The sequence below is a fragment of the Zonotrichia albicollis genome, chromosome 16, assembly GCF_047830755.1.
Source record: "Zonotrichia albicollis isolate bZonAlb1 chromosome 16, bZonAlb1.hap1, whole genome shotgun sequence".
NCBI lineage: Eukaryota > Metazoa > Chordata > Aves > Passeriformes > Passerellidae > Zonotrichia > Zonotrichia albicollis.
The window spans coordinates 6,188,200-6,201,733 of NC_133834.1; the positions used below are offsets into that span (position 1 = coordinate 6,188,200).

General features: G+C 40.6%; 1 long non-coding RNA gene across 1 annotated transcript in view; it reads left to right on the top strand.

Annotated features, from left to right (window-relative positions):
- LOC141731040 (uncharacterized) overlaps positions 1 to 13,534 on the top strand; it is a 132,634-nt gene that overhangs the window by 9,597 nt on the left and 109,503 nt on the right. Inside the window, exon 2 of the long non-coding RNA XR_012582943.1 lies at positions 12,111 to 12,172. This is a non-coding gene — a long non-coding RNA (uncharacterized LOC141731040). The remainder of the gene's footprint in view (positions 1 to 12,110; positions 12,173 to 13,534) is intronic.

Below are 13,534 nucleotides of genomic sequence, written 5' to 3' on the forward strand. Positions count from 1 at the left end.
TTTGCACAAATCCGTGTGGTTGTCTGTTAATCCAATGTATTGTGCAGCAATGGAGGTGTGCAAATAATGCCCCACCACATACAGGATTGCAGAGAGAAACTGCTCTACTTTAACATGATCCTGTCATGTGCTGCACAAATTAAAAACTTTAGCAGATGGCACTGATGTAACTCTGCTGCAAAGATAGGAATAAACATCAACTTCATATGTCAAGTTCATTCACTTTGTTGATTACCCACAAAATATTAATTTTTTTTTACTTTGTGACTGTGGTGCTAGAAAGATAAAGAGAATAATTGTAAGAATAACAGCTAGTAGGTAAGAGAAATAGTACAAACCAAAATTCTGTTCATGTTTAAATGACAAAATGTTCTGTTTTGCACTAAGCGATCCTGAGAGGAGTCCAGCACTTTGTAAAGCCAGTCATAAACATATAAGAATATATGAATGCCAATGGAACTTATTGACTGAACAATCTCCTTTTTGGTGGGAAATGTTTTATCAATATTTATGCTGCTCTGCTTGAAATACTAAAGGCAGAATGGAAAAAAACAGTCAAAACTCTGAAAAATTTAGAGCATGTTCTCAACTGGCTGAAAACCAGAAGTCATCATGTGATTTTTTTGAAAGAAAAGGCAGTCTCTGTTACTTCAGATTCATTTGGCTTAAGGCCAGAAAGGACCTTTAGATCATTTACTCTGGCATTTTGTTTAATGAAGGCCAGTTACCCCTATATTTAGCCTGAAAACTTATATTTGGTTAACTTTTTTTCCCCAGAAATGCAAATAGAGTCTAGTTTTGACTTGTATAGACTGAGAACTGCAGAACCCACCATTTCCTCTGTATTTTCTATGAGCAGTGTATAACTTCCCCAATTAAAATGTGCTGTGATTGCTCTTCACATTTCAGACCTTCCTTCTTGTCATGCTTTGCTGCTTTAGATGAAAGGGTCCTCCAGTTTTTTCTCCTTTTGTGCGTATAAACACACTGCAATCACCTTTCCATTGTTTTGTTGCTTAACCAGATTGATTGAATTCCATAAAAAGTATATGACATTTTACTAAATTACTTTAGACTCATTCCTTATTCAAGTTTTCAGCAGCCTTAAAAAATGCAAGTGCTAAAACAGGACAGTTTTGCTGGTGCTGTGTGCAGAGGTAAGAATCCACCCCCAATTCTCTTCTTTTAGAATATCCAAAGGTCAAATTTGCTTATTTGCCTCTTTTTTTCTCTTTTCTAGAACGAGGGCTCACATTCAGTTGCTTAACTCTCTCCCAATCCTCTGCTCCATGGAGTCCTCCCTGCTGCCTGTATGATGACCTACATTCCTCACTGATGGCTGTCAAACTTTGGGTTTGGTGAAATTAAACATACCTTGTTTTCAGAGCCCAAAACTGATAAATAATGCAAGTTGATCCCCATGATTAACCCCTTGTATTCTGATCCTGCACATCAGATTGCTGGGGCTTTGCAGCCACTGGCTCTGGTTGCCTTGCAACCCTGTCATGCTACAAACAACAATTCTTTACAGATGTTTCATAATGGTTTTATAACCATCAGGTTGAGTTCTGCTGAGTCCTGTGACTCACCAAACTCCATGTGTTGCATCTTTGTGGTTCTCTTTATCAAGCAAATTTGTAATTTCATCAGGGAGTGACATCAGATTTATATGATGAGGCCTGTTTACCATAAGCCATGATTACTGGCGTTAATTATATTTCTCTACTAGATTATTTTAATTAATTATCTTTATTAGTCAGTGTTTTTATCAGCTTTGCCTCGGCTGGCATTGATGCTGGCCAGCTGGCTCACACTTGAGCTCCACTTGACTCTTGGCACCACATGAGCTTTCGTCCACTTTTCAGGAATTTCCTTCATGTTAGCATATTTATTAAAACTAATTCCAGCAGGCTCAGACGCTTCATGTCACTGCTGCTCTTTGTGCCCTTCCTCTCCAGAGGCTTTCCTAGTAAGAGTTGGGAGGGGACACTGTCATCACAGCACTGCCATCCAGCAATTCCTCTGCGTCACAGTAACTTTCATGTTGAATTGGCAGATGTTATCACCTTTGGGCTTTTCTGTCATTACTGAGTGATTGTTTTAGTTCTGCTTCTTATTGTGGGGATAAAATCAGATGATAGAAGCATTGCACCTAAAACTTGAGGACAGATAAATGAGATCTACGAGCTTTAGCAAGCATGTCTCCAGAAGTCTTCTGTTGTGTGAAGGTTTCTGCCGTTCTGCCATAGTCAGAGGCAGTGAATCACTCAAATCTGTCCTGTGCTGAGGCTAGCATTACTCCAGAGAGCTCAGCCAGCAGGAATCTCCCAATGATCCATGCAGGCTCACATCCATTTCCCCACCAGCACAGGACATGGCTGAGTTCCTGGGGACCAATATTGGCCTTGTGTGGGCTGCAGTGGAGACTTGAGCTGTGACGTTTCCATGTGAGCAGCACTAAAAACAGCCTCAGGCACTCTGGGAGTCTTTCAAACAGAGCTTCTATTTAATTTGGTGTGTTATGGAAAACTCTGGGCAAGCTTTCCACTCAGAGACATTATATTTTAAGGGCACTCTGTGAAGTACAGCATTCTTTTTTTATCATTTATCTCTAGGAAAATAAATAGAAGTCCTTATAACAATTAAATACCCATCTGTTACTCTCAGGAAGCTGGGGGTATAATGCCAGAAAAGTAAACCAATCTTTTAATCAGTTGTTGGGTATTTAGATTCAGGGATCAAGAAGACAGTTCAATGAAACACATATTCTAGTTTATATGGCTAAAGGAGGAGGAAAATCATGCCAGAAGGACCATTTGTGCCCAACCAAAAACTAAATTAAATGTAAATGCATCCAGATGCACCATGGAACCATCTATCTACAGATTCCCTTCCTTCTTGGAAGTGCCAGTGTCACTGTGGTAGAATTGGTTACTATAGATCCATTGGCAAATGGATCTATAGCACAAAACGTGTGATCAAAACCAAATTTGTGAGTGAGAGTGGAGAATTTTGCCAAAGAATCTGGTAATTTAGAACAGATTTAAAAATTTCTGTCTCAGCAATAAGGAGCAGTCTCATTAGCAATACCTCCACCCTCCACATATCCCTGTTGCCTGTTCTGGGAAAAATCTCATGCACAAGCAATGGATGCTCTGATTTGGGCTGTGTTCATAGAATAGTTTCAAAATCTGGCTAACAAGTGCCAAAATCTTGACTGAAAAGTTGTGATATCAGAAGCACTTGTTAAAGCTGCCTGCAAACATATCTTTCATCATCCCCATTTTGCATACCCAGAGGTTAGCTCAAATAACTGACAATAATGTCAAGCATATCTCATTTATGCTATAATTATCTTTACTCACATATGTCACCAAACATAATTGTTTTCTCAGTGTTTTAAGAGTCCTTTTAGAGACAGGGAGATGTGGAAATGTCTTTCTGATATGAGTTTAGGAGCATCTGAAAGAAGCTGCAGCTGAAGAGAGGCTGGGATGCACACAGCTGTTTGTGCTTCCAGCTGGTTTTTGTATATTCTCCGGGTGGAGCAGACATTGATAGCTGTTCCCTTATAAAATATGGAACAGTACTTTATGACCTAATACATTTTGCAGTCCCAAGGCCTGATCCAGAGTCCTCTTGGCTCCCTGAGCAGGGTTCCAGTGCCACCAGTAGAGCTCTATCAAGTTCTTAATGAACCAAGGCTAGTGAGGGGTAATTTAGGGCCATTATCTTTGTAGGGTTGCATATGGTTCGGTGATGCTCCAACATTTCCTTCCAGAACTGTCTCCCTGCTGCTTCTCTTGCTTTCATGAGCTGTTTTTCCACCACCCTTGAGAGATTTAAACACGACAGCTCTGGGTCTCTCACACTGACTGAGGCCACTTGCCATGGAGTCAGCAGTGGTGCTCTCTTGCCTCCTTGGCAGCCTTCCCCAGGAGAGCTGCAGGCCCCAGGGGGGTTGATATTGTCTGGTGACATTTTGTGGCACTCCTTCAGCCTTGTCAGTCTTGTCATACCTCCCTGTGTCATGCGTTGTCAACTGCAGCCTCCCAATTGCAACTTGATATTTAAGTTCACTGGCAAGGGTGGTTTGTGGGTCAGCCTGTACTTCCAGGGCCTCAGAGAGTGGAGTGGCAGGGAGAGCACTCTGGAGCTTTTTGTCAGGGAGAGCTCTGCAGAGCTTTTCTCAAGAAGCTCATTTCCACGCACAGGGTGTAGCCTGAATTTGGGACACAGGGAATGTGAGCGAGGGCAGAGCCAGACTGCTGAAAACAGAGAGACAAAAACCAGCCAGAGGGAAGGGGAAGATTCTGTGCTTGCCTGTGGGCTTGGAACTCAACATCCCAGTTGAAACCCATCTCTGCCTTCTTTAGGTCACAAAAAATATGGCTTCAAAGCCAGGATCTGGCCTTTCTGCCAGCAAATTCGGTGTGCTTCTCTCATTATGAGCTCAGGGTGCTTGAACAAACACTGCTTTGCCTCTTCTGCAGAAGAGTAGGCTCTACTGGCTTTCCCTCACCTTGGAGATGATCCAAAAGGGCTAAAGGAATTTCAAAGCAAGCAGGGGTGTGCCAAGTACATATACATCTCACTGGTTTGATGTGGTTGTGCTGGGACTCCAAATATTTCACACCTACTGAAAGTTTCTGGGAAATGTTGTTTCCACTCCTGCAGTTCCTGGTTTTTGCTCTTGTTTGTGCTTGTCCTTAGATCAAATGAGGCTAATGACTGAGGGATAGCCATGCTTCCCAGGGATTTGAGGACTTAAATGGTTGAAAGTTATTAAGAGACGTGCTCTGCTGTTGAATACATTGAAGCCTTTTGCTGCAGGGGATCATCCTAAAGGCTGTAAGAAAACAACAGCTCCGTATTTTGACAACATCCACTCACAACTTTGTTTTAGAACAGTCTTTTTCTGATCCTAATGTAGGTCATCACTGCAAGTTAATTTGTTCCATGTGCCATTATGATGCAGAATACATTCAGAAAAACAGTGTTTTCCCAGGGTGAGAAAAAATTATGTTTACTAAGCAGTTGTAGTCTGGTTTAGTTTTTATTTTCTCCCTTGTGCTTTTCCATGCTTTGCTTCTGCCTCCTCCCTTCTTTTCCTGCATTAGTAGCCTGATACACAGGGCTGGGTAACCAGTTTAACTCCCTGTGCTCTCCAGACCTCTGGATGTGCAGGCAGAGAGGATCCATCCCAACCTCCTTAGGGCTCCTCTGCAGCTCCCCTGGGCTTTGGACACTGCATAAACTGAGGCTGTGCCTTATTTCAATAAATGTGTTTGATTATGGATTTTAAGGCTTGGTTGGTGATGACAGGGAGAAGCTTTGCATGTGGCCTCTCCAGTGCTATTGCAGTGAATTTGCTCTGCTATCACAAATTCGGGCAGGAGAATGAAAATCCTAATTACTGCTACCTGAGATGAGAGCCCTGTAATCATGATTACAGAACAATTAATCATACAATACATCACCAGACTGATTTTTTCTATTTGGTTTCTAAGTTCTGCAGATTTCAAGGAACTGCTGGAGCGAGGGAGATGTGAGGTTTGGGATCTCATTCCAATACAGCTGGCTGGAGAATCCCAGTGGGGACACCAGCACAGAGGTTGTTCAACAACCTGCCTTCACTCAAAACTGTACCTTCTGTTGCACAGGCTCTCTGTGAGCCTGAAAAAGTATTCCTGGCAATTTGAACTAAACTAGTCCAGGCCCTTTGAAGACTGCAGAGCCTGGAGAAAGAATAATTTTCTCTTTTACACATATATATATATATATATATATATATATATGTTGAACTTCTGTCAATATACATTATTTAATTTTGTTTTAGAGTGGTTGTGTTAAAACGGCCCAAGACAAAAGCATGGTAGGATGAGCCCTCACTGTAGAAAAAACATTGAAAATTTAATGAAACTATCTGATAGATGTCCTGGCTGAAATTTTAAGCCTTTTTCCTGGAGTCTTTGTCAGCTGCTAAGTCAGCCACATGAAGACTGGGTCATTGTGATTATTTGGCATCCTTAAGTAAAAAAGGCAGTGAAAGATCACATTTTCTCTGTTTAGCTTTTAAGTTCATTGTAGTGCATTTCTAGGAAATCTTGATATTTTACAGCATGTTAGAGAGCAGGTCTTCTGTTAGAATGGTGTATCTCCACCTAAGTCAGTAGATCTAAGATGGTTTGTGGTAATTAAGGGTGGCATTGACCCTGAGAACTGTCAGAGAAAGCAAAATGTTTAGTTTCTCTACAGATAATGGATATTCATTAGCTGTTGAAAATATGAAAAAAATATTTTGAATTAATGTGCTGCACACCAGCAAAAGAGGCATTTTATCACTTTCACCTGATGTGTGAAAATGTTGTACAGATTTACAAGCAGTGAAAGTGTGATCAACAGAGACAGACACTGTGTTATTTATTCAGAAGAAACAGCACAATGTAAATATTTATAAAAAGACAAAATAATGTATGAAAAATTATCTTACAATTGAGACATATGCACGCTATCACCAAGGATAATGTAGAGAGAAAGAAACAACCAAATAAAAAAATGTCACAAGGAGAGATTTTGGCATAATCTAGTAAAATGCATGTGGCTACACAGTACAGTTTGGTTCTGCAGTTTTAAATTCAGAAAAATATCTCTCAGGATGACATTAGTGACAACATCTCATACCTGTACCCAGCAAGAAACTGCTTTTCACCTCTCAGATCTGTCTCATGTTGGACAACAACTTCCATTTCTTGTTAAGACAAACTCCCATCACTCTCATGGAGCTAAATTCTCATTTGCATGGAGATGGAAGGACTGAGGGATGGCATTCTCAGGTCACAATGCCAGATTTCCAATCAGATCATCAAAATTAAAAAGCAGTTTGAAAAACCAAATTTTCCAGCTGAAAACATAGTATTTATAATAATTGTAATCTTTGTAAATCATTTCTGACCCAGTTTTCATATATAAATGTCCTTGCAGCACTGGCATTTTTTTTTTTCTCTTTTCAGGGCCTATTTGCAGTTTCTTGCTGAGACATAAAACATTATCATGTAAATTGTAGTTTCCTTAGAAAGCAAATCCACTGGGATTTTTAATTAGAATATCTTTGTGAACATCTGAACCAAACTGTAGCACACTGTGATGTCTTGAAGTGATGCTGAGCAGTTCTGCTCACGTTGTTATTTCACATTTGCTGTTAGAACTATTTGGCAAAGATAAGATTTCAAAGTACACAGCTCAGTCACATAAAAGTTGGAGAGCTTGAAATATGTACATAAACCTTCTTTGGTAGAAGGAGCAGGGCAAAATGTGCAATGAGAAATTATATTAGTAATCTTTAATTTATTATGAGGGCAATTTTCAGAATGCAATGTCAAGGTCCTTCATGTTTATGAACATTTTCTGCACTCACCTAATAACTGAGAGTCAAGGAGAATTTATCAAATTAATTTTAGTTTTGGCTGGAGAGTTAGACTTTTTAAAGAATGCTAATGATTGTGCCCAGACATTAATAAATCTGCAGTAAAGCCCAGCATGCAAAATAAAAATGAAGGGACATTTTTGTCCTTCATTCCCTTTCTCTTGGAAGGCTAGAAATGCTATTTGTCTGTGCTGCTGGTGCTAGGGGCAGATTTCAGTGTGGGACAAGATCCAAAAGGCAGTGAGGGTTAGAGAGACAACTCCAACTAAGGTCAGTGTTGCCCTTTGTCTGCAGGGAGATGTCATTGTCCCGGTGCTGGAAATTTGAGGGAGCAGCATCACCTCCATAGAGCAGAAGTGGAGCTCTGTAAATTGTGTCTGAGAAGGGTGGGTCTGTGCAAATTCTCATTTTGAGCTTTTCACTGAGCACCTTTAGATGAGCACTGCTGCAGACAGGCACTCCTGAGCTGTTCTGGTGCAGCCTGGCTCTTCTCAGGAGCTTTTCCTTAATTGCACAGCAGCCCCAGCCGCTGGTGTCCCACAGGAATGGGGGTTACAGCCCAGGGGTTGTGTCCAGGCAGAAATCCATTTAACTAAAGTGAAAACCTGAGCATCTCTAACTCCCATTTGCCTCACTGCCAGCTGAAGACATTAATCATCTTGCACAGGACCCTGAGCATATTTTGTAATCCTAAATAAGGATAAACAATGATGTTGACTTTATTTTTTGCAGAAAAGTGATGTTACTGAATGTGAAGCCCAGAACACAGTTTAGTCTCTTGCTGCCACTTCTGCAGGGGAAAATGTAATTATATTGAGCTCTAAGTAACTTTGTTTAGGACAAGTTATTTAGTCTCCCTGAAAGTACCAGTCCAATCCCCAGAGCATTTAAAAATGAGTGCTGGTGTCCAGCCCATTGCCATGGCAGCCCAGTGAGGGTTTATGTGATACACAGCACACCAGGGTCTTCCAATAATTCCTCTGTAGGCTAATACTGAAACCAGAGCTCTGTAAGTCCAGGCTAATACAATATGCAGAGGTACAGCAAAGCCTGGGCAGACATTTAAAGTGAAGGAAAGTGGTGGCCAGAAGCCAAAAGCCCAGCTTTTCTCCATTCTAATTTCCTCATAAATACAAATACTCAACATGCTGTGCTCTCTCTGCAGTGTCACATGCTTGGATTCAATGCTGTGAGTGTCTATTCCTGCTATCAGTGATGGATAAATTCTCAATGAACTTCTCCCAGACAGCACGTGGATTTTTCTAGGTGTCATCATTCAAGAAGCTTCTTGCAAACTCTGTCTCAGTTTCTAAGTGACTGAAGGATTAACAGCAAGACACAGAGAGGAAAGCAAGGCCTGGGATTTCAAAGCAGCCAAAGCAAACTTACTCTGGAAAATAGACCTGAGGGCCTTTGATAGCTTTGAGTAGTTTGGTTTGTTTTTTTTAAGAGCTGGAGTGCTATTTCTCTTGAAATGGGTTATGAGAGGGATTCAGGAATCTTTCTCTGCCCTCCAGCTTTCTGTACATGCATTTTCTCCCCATAGATGCGGCAAATTCTCTCTTTCCTGAGCAGGATCAGTGAAGAGTATAGGCTCAGGGTGAAATCTCTCCAGCATTATCTGATGTCAAATATGCATCTGGATTGACTCCCACGTCCATTCTCATCTCTTTAAACTTGCAAAGCCATGGCAAGAATCCAGGAAAGAGGTGGGAAATCCAATAAAAATTCAGAGTGCTCACTACACCCAAATATTTAAAATCTGAAGGTATTGCCCAAGGAGTTTGCTGTGCAAAGGAATTATAGTATAGAAGGCAACAAAAAGACAAACAAATTTAAGCTGATGCACAGAGATTTGTAAAACCAATTCCTTTTCTATCTTGGCATAAATTTTCTCTGCTCCTCTTTCCTCCACTGAGGTTTTGGGCTTAAATGGAGCAAAATACTTAGATCATGTTCTTTCACAGATAGTTATGTAAATGAAAACTCAGAAACACCAGGTGAGGCCTTGATTCTGCAAAGAGATGACACATGGAGCTGTCTGCTGGTGTGCAGGCCCCAGGGGTTGGTGCAGCTCTGTGCAGAGAGGTTCTGCCCTCCAGGGATGTTCTCACCCACCATGACAGAATTCACGCTGCTCTTTCTGCTCCTGTAAGCTGAGAAGAGCTGAGTTGGAATTTTCCATCAAGATGCTTTTTCTCAAGAAAATATAATTTCTGAAGGCGGGGGAGATGGTGCCTTTTTGCAGTTTTAATTGGGAAAAATAAATTTGCCTTGGGAGTTACAGGCTCATATTGCCTTGATAAACACAAATATATTCTGGCAAATGGAACAACACTGACGTGTCATTTCCTTGTGAGTAAGGAGCAGATCCCTGAGTATTGCTGAGAAGAATCAGATTATTCTTTTTTGGCTACCTCACACTAGAGAAAATTTCCCTACTTGAGCATGTTTAATAGGCACTTCAAGGCTTGCACATAAATCATTTAGAGTTTAAAGGGTTTTCTTAATGCTTTGAAAAAAAAAGTATAGAGGTAAGGAACCCTTTTCTAGTACTTTTTGATTTTGCAAGATTTTTGCCTCAATAGATAACAGGGATCAGACCCAAAGTGTCTGATCTGTGGGTCTTTACATGAGAGAATCAGCACTCAGTGTGCCAAAGTATACATCTGGCCAGCAGGTCAACACATTTGTGGGAAAAGCCATGTTACACTCTAACTTATAACACACAACTAATGTTTGTTGGTTTAAAAAAAACCCCACATCCCAAAACACAAAGATTTGCTATTGCAAAAATAAGGAAAAGAAAGAAGGAAACATGAAGGAAGGGAAGGGGAAGGGGAAGGGGAAGGGGAAGGGGAAGGGGAAGGGGAAGGGGAAGGGGAAGGGGAAGGGGAAGAAGAAAAGAAAAGAAAAGAAAAGAAAAGAAAAGAAAAGAAAAGAAAAGAAAAGAAAAGAAAAGAAAAGAAAAGAAAAGAAAAGAAAAGAAAAGAAAAGAAAAGAAAAGAAAAGAAAAGAAAAGAAAAGAAAAGAAAAGAAAAGAAAAGAAAAGAAAAGAAAAGAAAAGAAAAGAAAAGAGAAAACTTTGTTTTATTTTTCTATGGAATCCATAGTCCCCCACGATGGAAACAGCAAAAAATTGAGCTCATAAGGATTTCTGATGATGGGATAACCATAGGTTCTTCATTCTGAATATAAATTGCTGCATTAAAATGTGCTCATAAGAACTGCAGCTTCAGTGTGAGTAGCCAAGAATAAGAAACTCAGCTTCATAAAATGACACCTAATGTGAAAGCTGTCCAAAAGACATTACTCCACATATACTCCAAAAAAGGCCCATTTGCTTTTGAAGCAAAAGAACAGGTAAAAAATGCAGAGTGCACCAGACACTTGTTTTTCAGGAGTGGGTTTGTGTATAGGTTTGGAAGTTGGTGCTTCTTTATTAAAAGCCTTTATAAACCCAGTCAAGCCAATTCCAAGAAAATTAGCTTTTGCTGGTTTCATTTTCCTTTGTGGAATGATTTGGGTCATGAAAAGAGTCCTCTGAGCTGGTGGAATCATTATTTCTTGCTCCAGAAAAAAGTCAGGGTGGAAATTTTGCCCTATGTATTCAGCCACAGTGTTGACACCAAGCTTTTGTCCACTCTCCCTAGATATGGAAGCATGTGCTGATTTGCCTTTGGTCACGTGAGTATGTGGGGAATGGTTCTACCAGCTGTAGGAACGACACTCAGCATCTACCTCTTAATGCTGGAGTGAAGCCAAGATTTTGATAAACAAAATTTAAATGATATAGATTAAATTTCCATTAACTGATTCTCACTTAACTTATGCTGACTTGATGTCAGTGTAGTTCCAGGCATATACAAACAGAATTTGAAATGATGAAAGCCCTTTGGGAGATCAGAACTGAAAGCAGTGTAATTTTTTTCTTTTCCAATGTAAGTAAAGCTGGCTTGAAACTAATTGTATTAGGCTTTATACCCTTTCTGCTGGAGCAGCTGAGGATATGAATGTTTTAAATTAGTGAAGGCAGTTTCTTAGTGGAAATGAGCCTTGGTGGCTGCTTAGACAGACAGGTAGGGAGAATAAGCTCAACACTTTTCATGAGTGCAGGCATCTGGGCAAAGAAGAGAAATCCTATTAGTGCCCAGTTAAGAGAATGGCTGTATCATGAATTCAGTGCTTATTAGAGGATCCAGAGGGACTCCCAGCATACAGATGCAAATCCACAGGAAATTAGGTCCCTGAATTCTAGTGCTCAACAAAATCACTGTTTTTGTGGAGGTGCTCTCAAATATGAATGGTGAGAAATTGGTCTCATTTATATTTCTGTAAATCAAGAATAACCGCAGAGCAAGGAGATGGAGTCATCATTCTTAGATATTTCAACAGCTCCCATGGCCTCAGAATCTGAGTTTCTATATCTATGTGGATCAATTACTGCCTGTGAGCTGGGGAGATGCTAATATCCTCACTGCACAGGCTGCATCTGAGACAGAGACAGGAGACTACTTTCCTAACAAGATTTAAATGTATAATTTCTATCAGTTTCCCTACCAATCAAGGGACTTTAGATGCTCTATACTAGGCAGTTTTTTGGTTTTAATTTCCAGAAAATATATGTTGAAGGATGGAACTGAGCTGACATGTTTTACATTCATGGTTACCTCTTTAATCACAGAACCTGCTTCCCTGGCTGGAGAATTCTGTGGCTCTTCCTCACTGTGCAATGGCCTGCAGGAGGTAAATGGGAAGGGGAAGGATGGGGAGAAGGGTGGTTTTGTTTTCCCTTTATCATTTTTGGAGGTGATCAGATGCTGCAGCATTCTGCAAGGACAGGGTAAATAACAGAATCCATCCTCTGATGCAGCTGCTCATTTGCAGTGTCTCACTTCAGGGCGTTGTTTCTTGCTTGTGTTTCCAGAGAAATTTCCTCCTGGGGTAATGATGAAAAAGTAGTCACAAATCAACACAATTCAGAATCTATGAGAATCATAAAATATTGCAAAATAAAGCAAACAATACAAAAGCTCAGTGCTTTCATCGTGCAGGGAAAGGCCTCCAGAACACCAAGGAATTTTGGAGCTGTTTCAGAGACTCAGAAATCATGAAACTTGGATATTTTTCATCTCAAGGCTTTTCCTTCTCTCTTTCCTCTCTCCTCCCCAATGAATCACTCAGTAAAAGAATACATTACCTGGAAACACAGCAGGAGTCTTCGCCTTAGTATAAGAGAGTAGATTATAATGAGTATCATACTAAAGAAGAGGGAATAAAGAGCACTAGCAGCCAAAAAAGATAGGCAATTTGAGGGATATGATGTAACTCAGACAAGATGTCAGTGATGGGCTGGAAATAAAACAATGTCAGTCACTGTGAATTAATTATTCTATAAAAACAAGTCAGTGGAGCAGCATAGCACAGAGTTGGACTGAGTCATAAGGTTTGGCTGTCAGACAGGGAAATGGTCACTTCACACTGCCCCAGGGCATGTGTGAGAGGCTGGTGGGTACTGAGAGTCCCATAGCAGGGGAGGCAGGTTCTCAGAGTAGTGGAAAAATTGCAATTTCCATTATAATCCCTTTGTATAGAAGCACTCATAAAGCCAGCCAGAAAATTTTGCTTTAGGCTGTAACTGAGCTGACAAGGTCTCAGCACAAGAGTGAGTGTATCCAGCGGGGAGTGCTCTCCATTGAGGAGAACAAGGTTTGATTTAATGAATGAGAGAAGGTAAGGCCATAATTATTCTCTTGGAGAGAAGGAGAACAAGCAAAACATTTAAGCATACACAACACCAATTCCCAGGTCTATTGGAAAGTACAGGTATGTGTTACATCAGTCACAGATATCTCTGCAAGGCCATAGAACTGCTGCTCTGCTTCATGGCAGAGTTGGGTTTTATGCACTGCTTGGCAATTTGAAATACCTGACAAAAACTCCTGAATGTGCCTAAACTTTGGCTCCTCCTTCAAACAAGACATGTCCCACCTTTCTGTTATAATATTCTCCATCTCCATCTCAGATAGGGAAAGGTGGAAGCAAAGATCCCTACCCTGAGTGTCCACAGAGCAGAATTTGCCATCACATCTTGCTGTCTTGTCATCC